Raw genomic sequence first — 8,769 nt, forward strand, 5'->3', positions numbered from 1 at the left:
CCGCTCACTGCAACCTCGGCTTCCTAGGTTCAAGTGATTCTCCTGCCTCAGACTGCTGAGCAGCTGGGACTACAGGTGCCTGCCACCATGCCCAGCTAATTTTTTGAATTTTTAGTAGAGACAGGGTTTCACCATGTTAGCCAGGCTGGTCTCAAGCTCCTGACCTCAGGTAATCCACCCACGTCGGCCTCCCAGAGTGCTGGGATTACAGGCGTGAGCCACCGTGACTGGCCTGAAAAGTTTTCAATATATATATATTTTAAATATAAACTGCTTCATGAATTTGTATGTCATCCTTGAGCAGGGGCCATTCTAATCTTCTCTCTGTCTTGCTTTAATTTTAGTATTTGTGCTGCCGAAGTAAGCACAAAAGAAATTTCATTTTAGACAGAGGGTACAGTGGCACAATCATAGCTCACTGCAGCCTTGAACTCCTGGCCTCAAGAGATCCTCCCACCTTGGCCTCCCAAAACACTGGGGTTACAGGTGTGAGCCACTGCAATGGCCATTAATATTCTTTTTTTTTTTTTTTTTTTTTTGTGACAGAGTCTTACTCTGTCACCCAGGCTGGAATGCAGCAGCATGATCTCCACTCACTGCAACCACCTCCACCTCCTGGGTTCAAGCGATTCTCGAGCCTCAGCCTCCCAAGTAGCTAGGATTACAGGCTCGGGCCACTACGCCCAGCTAATTTTTGTATTTTTACTAGAGATGGGGTTTTACCATGTTGGCCAGGCTGGTCTCAAACTCCTGACCTCAAGTGATCCACTTGCCTCGGCCTCTGTGCTGGGATTACCGGCATGAGCCACTATGCCCGGCCAATATTCTTAATAATTGTTGAACAAACAGCTCTGCCTTTTCATTTTACATAGGGTGCTACAAATCATGAAGCTGGTTAGTTTTAGCTTTTGTGACCCTCCGTTTGTCTGGCTCTCCCATCTCTTTGACCACTTTCTTCCCCTTGTAGGCTCCCCTTCTCCTTCTCCCTCCAAAGTATGGTGGATCCCAAGCACATGTTCTTCCCCCTATTCTTATGTTCTCACCATTAATTCTCTGTACTTCACCTGCCATATCTTCATAAATGATCCCCAAATCTATAATTCAAGCTATAAGAAGTCCCAGCCACAGGCCAGGCACAGTGGCTCATGCCTGTAATCCTAGCACTTTGGGAGACTGAGGCAGGTGGATTGCTTGAGTTTAGTAGTTTGAGACTAGCTTGGGCAACATAGAAAAACGCCATCTCTACAGCAACAAAAACAACAGCAACAAAATTAGCCAGGTGTGGGGGCGCATGCCTGTTAGTCCCAGCGACTTGGGAGGATCACTTGAGCCTGGGAGTTGGAGACTGCAGTGAGTGGAGATAGCACCACTGCATTCTAGCCTGGGCCACAGAGCCAGACCCTGTCTCAAAAAAAAAAAAAAAAAAAGAAGAAGAAGAAGAAGAAGAAGAAATCCCAACTACATTTCCAACCATTCATTGAATTTTTCCTAGTGAGGTTCTTCTCACACTTCAAAACCTTCTTCACTCACCCATCAACTTCTATCAACTTCCCTATATTTATTAATGGAATAGTCATAATTCAGTCACTGTAATGAGAGGGTATCTGTCTTTCAGAGCTGCCCTAAATCTTCTGATGATCTTACACACATGCAGGTCTATCCCCATCAAAGCCTCCCTTGCTTTATATATGTGACTTCGGTTTTATTAATCGATACTCTCATTCGTGGGTTTAATCTAGGAAACAAACTATGAGGAGACCAGGGAGACTCAGAGCATCAATTTCAGTGGTTCAGGTTATGGCAGAGGTAATGTTTTCATAATTTTTAAAATCAAATTACGTACATCTCCAGGGATCCCACCCACCCAAAGGGAAGCAATACAAAACAAAACAAAACAATATACAATGGAGAGCTATACAAAACAACAAGAGGCTGGCCATCCAAGAAAGTTGAGACTAAGATTCATGGGGTTCATCACAGGGCCAATTTTATGTAAACTCTTATTAGTGAGGCTTTGTTTTCCCCACCGAAAATTGCCTGATATCACCACTATTAATTTTGCTTCTGGAATGAGTTGAGAATATTTTTGGATTTTTTATTTCCAGAGCTTCCATCAAATGCAAGTTTGTGCTGCTGAAGTATTAGGAAAAATCAGTTAAGTGCACAGAGTTGTTTATATAAGAATATCCAGGACAAAATTGTTTAGAAAAGTTAAAAACCTGGCTGGGAGAGGTAGCTGATGCCTGTAATCCCAGTACTTTGGGAGGCCGGGACAGGCAGATCACCTGAGGGTCAGGAGTTGGAGACCAGCCTGGCCAACATAGTAAAACCCTGTCTCTACTAAAAATACCAAAAAAATTTGCTGGGCCTGGTGGCGCGCCTGTAATCCCAGCTACCCGGGAGGCTGAGGCAGGAGAATCGCTTGAACCCAGGAGGCGCGGTTACAGTGAGCCGAGATCGTGCCGTTGCACTCTAGCTTGGGCGACAAGTGAAAACTCCGTCAGAAAGAAAGGAAGGAAGGAAGGAAGGAAGGAAGGAAGGAAGGAAGGAGAGAAAGACAGAAAGAAAGAAAGAAAGAAAGAGAGAGAGAAAGAAAGAGAGAAAGAAACAAAGAAAGAAAGAAGGAGAAAGAAAGTTGGTTAAAAACCTGGACACAACCTAAAAGCCTCTCAGAAGGAGAATGGTTAAGCAAACTATGGTAAATGTGGATAGTGACATACTCTTTGTGTTAGTTGTCTGTTTTGTATAACAAGCCACCTAAAACTAAGTGGCTGAAGACAATGACTTGTTATTTCTTGATGGGGCTTGACCTCTGTGCTGTTATCTGGGCTCTCTCGGGTGACTGCAGTCAGTTAGCTGCTCAGCTGTGTCTTGTGATCTAGGATGGCCTCCCGCACAGGACAGGAGCTCATGGGGATGGCTTGGATAGCTGGTTCACTCTCTCCACGTGGCCTTTACACTATGACAGTCTCAGGAATGCATTAGGATGACAGCAGAAGCTGCAAGACCTTGTGCAGTTGCTTCTGCCATATTTAATTGGTCGAAGCCTGACATAAAGCCAGCCCAGACCCCAGACCTCAGACCCCAGACTCTTTTTTTGTTGTTGTTTTTTGAGACAGGTTCTTACCCTGTCACCCAGGCTGGAGTGCAGTGGCATGATCTCAGCTTACTGCAACCTCCTTCTTCCGAGTTCAAGCGATTCTCCTGCCTTAGCCCACCATGCCTGGCTAATTTGTTTTATATTTTTAGTAAAGACAGCGTTGCACCATGTTGGCCAGGCTGGTCTCGAACTCCGGACTCAAGCAATCTGCCTGCCTTGGCCTTCCAAAGTGCTAAGATTTCAGGCGTGAGCCACGGAGCTTGGCCCAGATCCCAGACTGTCTTGATGGAAGGAATTGCAAGGAATCTGTGGCCACTGGTGGGAGAGGGAAGGGTAAAATTCACATAACTCCAAATTTAGCATTCTCAAGTGTACAATTCAGTGGCATTTGGTACATTCACAGTGTTGTACAAGCATCACCACTCTCTAGTTCCAGAATATTTTCATTCCTCCAAAACTAAACCAATACTCATTACTTCTCTGATTCCTGTCAACCCCTAGCCTCCATTAACCACTCATTTGTTTTCTGTCTTTGTGGATTTGCCTATTCTGGATATTTCATGTGAATGGAATCATGCAATAGGTGACCTTTTAGACTGGCTTCTTTCATTCAGCATAGTGTTTGCAAGGTTCATCCATGTTGTGAATTCATTCCTTTTTATCACCTGAGTAATATTCCATTATATCAAGCTTGTCCAACCTATGACTTTGAATGCCACCCAACAAAAATTTGTAAACTTTCCTAAAACATTATGATTTCTTTTTTGCAATTTTAAAAAACTCATTAGCTATATCATTAGTGTATTTTATGTATGGCCCAAGACAATTTTTCTTCCATTGCAGCCCAGGGAAGCCAAAAGATTGGACACCCTTGCATTATATGAATATACCTCATTTTTACAATCCATTCATCAGTTGATGGACATTTGGGTTGTTTTCACATTGGGGCTACTGTGAAGAGTGCTACTATGAACATTCATGTACCTGTTTTCAGTTATGTGGGGAATATACCTAGGAGTGGAATTACTGAATCACATGGTAATTCTATGTTTAACTTTTTGAAGAACTGCCAGACTGTTTTCCATTGTGGCCATTTTTAATTCAATATACTATCAAACAGCAAAAATGATTAATATATCGATATTAATGTGGAGGTATGAATATGTAAAAGAAAAGTTACAGAATGACATGTTTCATTGGTACCTTATAGAAATGTTTAAAAAACAGTGACTTCAACCAGCCTGGCCAACATGGTGAAACCCTGTCTCTACTTTTTTTTTTGTATTTGTAAAAATACAAAAATTAGGCCAGTCACACTGGCTCACACCTGTAATCCCAGCACTCTGGGAGGCCAAGGTGGGTGAATAACCTGAGGTCAGAGGTCAAAACCACCCTGGTCAACATGGCAAAACCCCATCTCTACTAAAAATAACAAAAATTAGCTGGGCGTAGTGGCGGGTGCCTGTAATCCCAGCTACTCGGGAGGCTGAGGTGGGAGAATCACTTGAACCTGGGAGATTGCACCACTGCCCTCCAGCCTGGGCAACAGAGTGAGACTCTGTCTCAAAATAAAAATAAAAATACAAAAATTATCCAGGTGTGGTGGTGCATGCCTGTAATCCCAGCTTCTCGGGAGGCTGAGGCAGGAGAATCGCTTGAACCTGGGAGGTGGAGGTTGTAGTGAGCCACTGCACTCCAGCCTGGGCACCAGAGCAAGACTCTGTCTTAAAAAAAAAAAAAAACACAAAACAAAACAAAAACAGTGACTTAAAGCAAATATGCTTATTTTTCTCTCATGAAGGGTGGAGTGCTGGGCATGGTGGCTCATACCTGTAAATCCCAGTACTTTGGGAGGCCAAGGTAGGCAGATCACCTGAGCCCAGGAGTTCAAGACCAGCCTGGGCAACACAGTGAGACCTCGTCTCTATTTATATAAATTAAAAATTAATAATGGATATGGTTTGGCTCTGTGTCCCCACCCAAATCTCGTGTTGAATTGTGACCTCTAGTGCTGGAGGAGGGGCCTGGTGGGAGGTGATTAGATGATGGGGGTGGACTTCCCCCTTTGCTGTTCTTGTGACGGGGAGTGACTTCTCATGAGATCTGGTTGTTTAAAAGTGTGGAGGACTTCTGTCTTCACTCTCTCTCTCCTGCTGGTCATGTGAAGATGTAGTTGCTTCCCCTTCACCTTTCACCATGATTGTAAGTTTCCTGAGGCCTCCCCAGTCATGCCTCCTGTACAACCTGTGTAACTGTGAGTCAAATAAACCTCTTTTTTTCATAAATTACCCAGTTGCAGGTAGCTCTTTATAACAGTATGAGAATGGACTAATACAATAAATTTTTTAAAAGGTTGGAGGACAGGGATGTTCCTTAAGGTACTCAGGACACCAGCTCCTTGCAGTTCTCTCACCAGTATTCTGGTGTGGCCCTCAGCCTCACCCATCAGGAAGGCAACCTTGCTTCCTCGGCAGCAGGGCATGGCAGGAATAAGGAAGGAGGAAAAATGAACCTGCCTGCTCTTTTAGGGACAATTTCAAAACCTCTTTCTTTTGTAAATTGCCCAGTCTCAATATGTCTTCATCAACAGTGTGAAAATGGACTAATATAGGGCCCTAATCCATTCTGACTGCTATCCTTAGAAGAGGAGACTTGGACATACAGAGAAAGACCAGGGATGCTCATGCACAGAGGAAAGACCACATGAGGATGCAGTGAGAAGGCAGCTGTCTGCAAGCTAAGGAGAGAGGCTGCAGGAGAAATCAACCCTGCTGAGACCTTGATCTTGGACTTCCAGCCTCCAGCATTGTGAGAAAATGAATTTCTGTTGTTTAACCCACCCAGTCTGTGTTATTTTGTTATGACATCCCTAGCAAACTCATACAGGGAGTCAGAAGAAAATTCCCAAAGAAAGCTGTACTTGAACCAGGGCTCCATGGACGAGTCAGAGTCCACCAAATGGCAAAGACAGGAAAGCACATTCTAGGCACATGGCATATGGAAGGACCCAGAGGTATGAGAAGCATTTTTAGCAAAGGGTACCAAGTTCAGAGCGCTTAGGGCAGAGAGTGTGTGGGTGGAGTCATAAAAGACAAACTGGAAAGTTTGCTTTAAACTCCCATTCAACTGGTTTAAAATTAGTAGTATGCTGGTTAACATTGGAGAACTGACTCTTTGGAGAGGTTAGCTGTGATCTGCAACACTTACCAGTTTCTCTGGTGTAAATACTCTCACCATGGCTGATTTTTGTTTTTTTTTTTATTTTTATTATTTTTTTTGAGACAGAGTCTCTCTCTGTCATCCAGGCTGGAGTGCCATGGTGCAATCTCAGCTCACTGCAACCTCTGCCTCCCAGGTTCAAGCAATTCTCCTGCCTCAGCCTCCCGAGTAGCTGGGACTACAGGCGCCCGCCACCACACCCGGCTAATTTTTTTTTGTATTTTTAGTAGAGACAGGGTTTCGCCGTGTTAGCCAGGATGGTCTCGATCTCCTGACCTCATGATCCACCCACCTTGGCCTCCCAAAGCACTGGGATTATAGGCATGAGCCACCGCGCCTGGCCTACGTCTGCTATTTCGTAGGTTACTGTACTTGCCCTTGGCAGGTTTAGACTCAACAAATGAAGTAATGCATAACCAATTTTTCATCTAGCTGAAGAGATCACACAAATGCACGCACAGACAAAAGGAGCTTGAGGTGATTGCTGAAGAAGATAAGAGATTTTGGGCCTCAGAGGAGAAGGCATCTCCATGATGGCAGTGGTAGTTTCAACCATCACAGGGTGGGAGAGATGAACCTGAGCCTTCGGGAAGAAAAGGAAGGGTAATTTTGGGCATTCAGAAGAAGATAAAAAGGTGTAGAGCTCCAGAGAGGTAGGGAGAGAGAAGACTGTGAGATGGAGAGGGGTTTGAATGAGGGAGTTTTCTGTTTCTTTTTTTAATTTTATTTTTGAGACAGGATCTGGCTCTGTTGCCCAGGCTCTAGTGCAGCGGCATAGTCTTGGTTCACTGCAACTTCCACCCCCTGGCTCAAGCAATCCTCCTGTCTTGGACTCCTGAGTAGCTGGGACTACAGGTTTGCACCACCATACCTGGGTAATTTTTTTTTTTCTGTTTTTTTTGTAGCTGTGGGGGTTTCGCCATGTAGCCCAGGCTGGTTTTTGTTTTGTTTTGGGTTTTTTTTTTTAGATGGATTCTCATTCTGTCGCCCAGGCTGGAGTACAGTGGCATGATCTCGGCTCACTGCAATCTCTGCCTCCCGGGTTCAAGCAATTCTCCTGCCTCAGCCTTTTTAGTAGAGATGGTGTTTTGCCATGTTGGTCAGGCTGGTCTCGAACTCTTGACCTCAGGTGATCCAGCAGCCTCGGCCTCCCAGAGTGCTGGGATTACAGGCGTGAGCCACCGCACCCCACCTACCAGATCCTTTTGAGGCTGAAAAAGCACTTTGGGACCTGCCTCCTGCCTCTGTCTCCTCCAATCCCCACCCCATAACCACATCGGCCTCCCTGTGCCCAGAGCACAGCAGCCATGCAGCTTGATCCTATCTCAGGGCCTTTGCACTTGTGTTTCTATCACCTGCAGTGTTTCCTCACCCTCCACTTACCCCCACTCACTCTGCATGACTGCCTTGTCTCTTCACTGAGGACTCAGCTCACATGTTATCCCATCAGCCTATCTAATTCTGCACTGACACATCAGTCCTACCTACCCCCACCCCACCTGATGTTCCTCACAGCATTCATCACTCGATGAAATGATCTTATGTATGCTTTTTTTCTTTTTCCCCCGGGGTCAGCAAACTGAAACTCAAGGGGCCGATTTGGCACAAAGCCTGTTGCTGAAATGAAGTTTTATTAAAACAAAACACTTCCATTCATTTCCACATCGTTCAAGACTGTTTTTCACTCTGATGGCAGAGTTGAGTAATTGCAACAGAGACCATATGACCTTCAAAGTCTAAAAAATATTTATTATCCCTTCCTTTAAGAAGAGATGTGCTGATCCCTGGTTACCTGTTTACAGTGTTTTCATGTGATATGGTTTGAAGCTGTGTCTCCACCCAAATCTTATGTCGAATTGTAATCTCCAATGTTGGAGGTGAGGCCTGGTGGGGTGATTGGATCATAGGGACAGATTTTCTCCTGGTACTGTGTTGAGATAGTGAGTGAAGTCTTGTGATATCTGGTTGTTTAAAAGTATGTGGTAAAGGCTGGGTGCGGTGGCTCACTCTTATAATCACAGCACTTTGGGAGGCCGAGGTGGGCAGATCACGAGGTCAGGAGTTCGAGACCAGCCTGGCCAACACAGTGAAACCCCGTCTCTACTAAAAATACAAAAATTAGGTTGGTGTGGTGGCAGGTGCCTGTAATCCCAGCTACTCAGGAGGCTGAGGCAGAAGAATTGCTTGAACCTGGGCGGTGGATGTTGCAGTGAGCCAAGATCGTGCCACTGCACTCCAGCCTGGGTGGCATAGCTAGACTCCGTCTCAGGGGGGACAAAAAGAGTATGTGACACAGGCCGGGTGCAGTGGCTCATGTCTGTAATCCCAGCACTTTGGGAGGCCGAGGCAGGCCGATCACTTGAGGTCAGGAGTTCAAAACCAACCTGGCCAACATGGTGAAACCCCACGTCTACTAAAAATACAAAAATTAGCCAGATATGGTGGCACAT

The 8,769-nt window shown here is 45.2% G+C and overlaps 1 non-coding gene across 1 annotated transcript; it reads right to left on the reverse strand.

The window, feature by feature from the left end:
* Window positions 1-259: 259 nt before the first annotated feature.
* Window positions 260-368, reverse strand: LOC112209285 (U6 spliceosomal RNA). Its single transcript, XR_002944036.1, has one exon. It is a non-coding gene; the product is annotated as a U6 spliceosomal RNA (small nuclear RNA).
* Between the last annotated feature and the right edge of the window lie 8,401 nt (window positions 369-8,769).

This window comes from Pan troglodytes, chromosome 4 (genome assembly GCF_028858775.2).
Source record: "Pan troglodytes isolate AG18354 chromosome 4, NHGRI_mPanTro3-v2.0_pri, whole genome shotgun sequence".
Taxonomy (NCBI): domain Eukaryota; kingdom Metazoa; phylum Chordata; class Mammalia; order Primates; family Hominidae; genus Pan; species Pan troglodytes.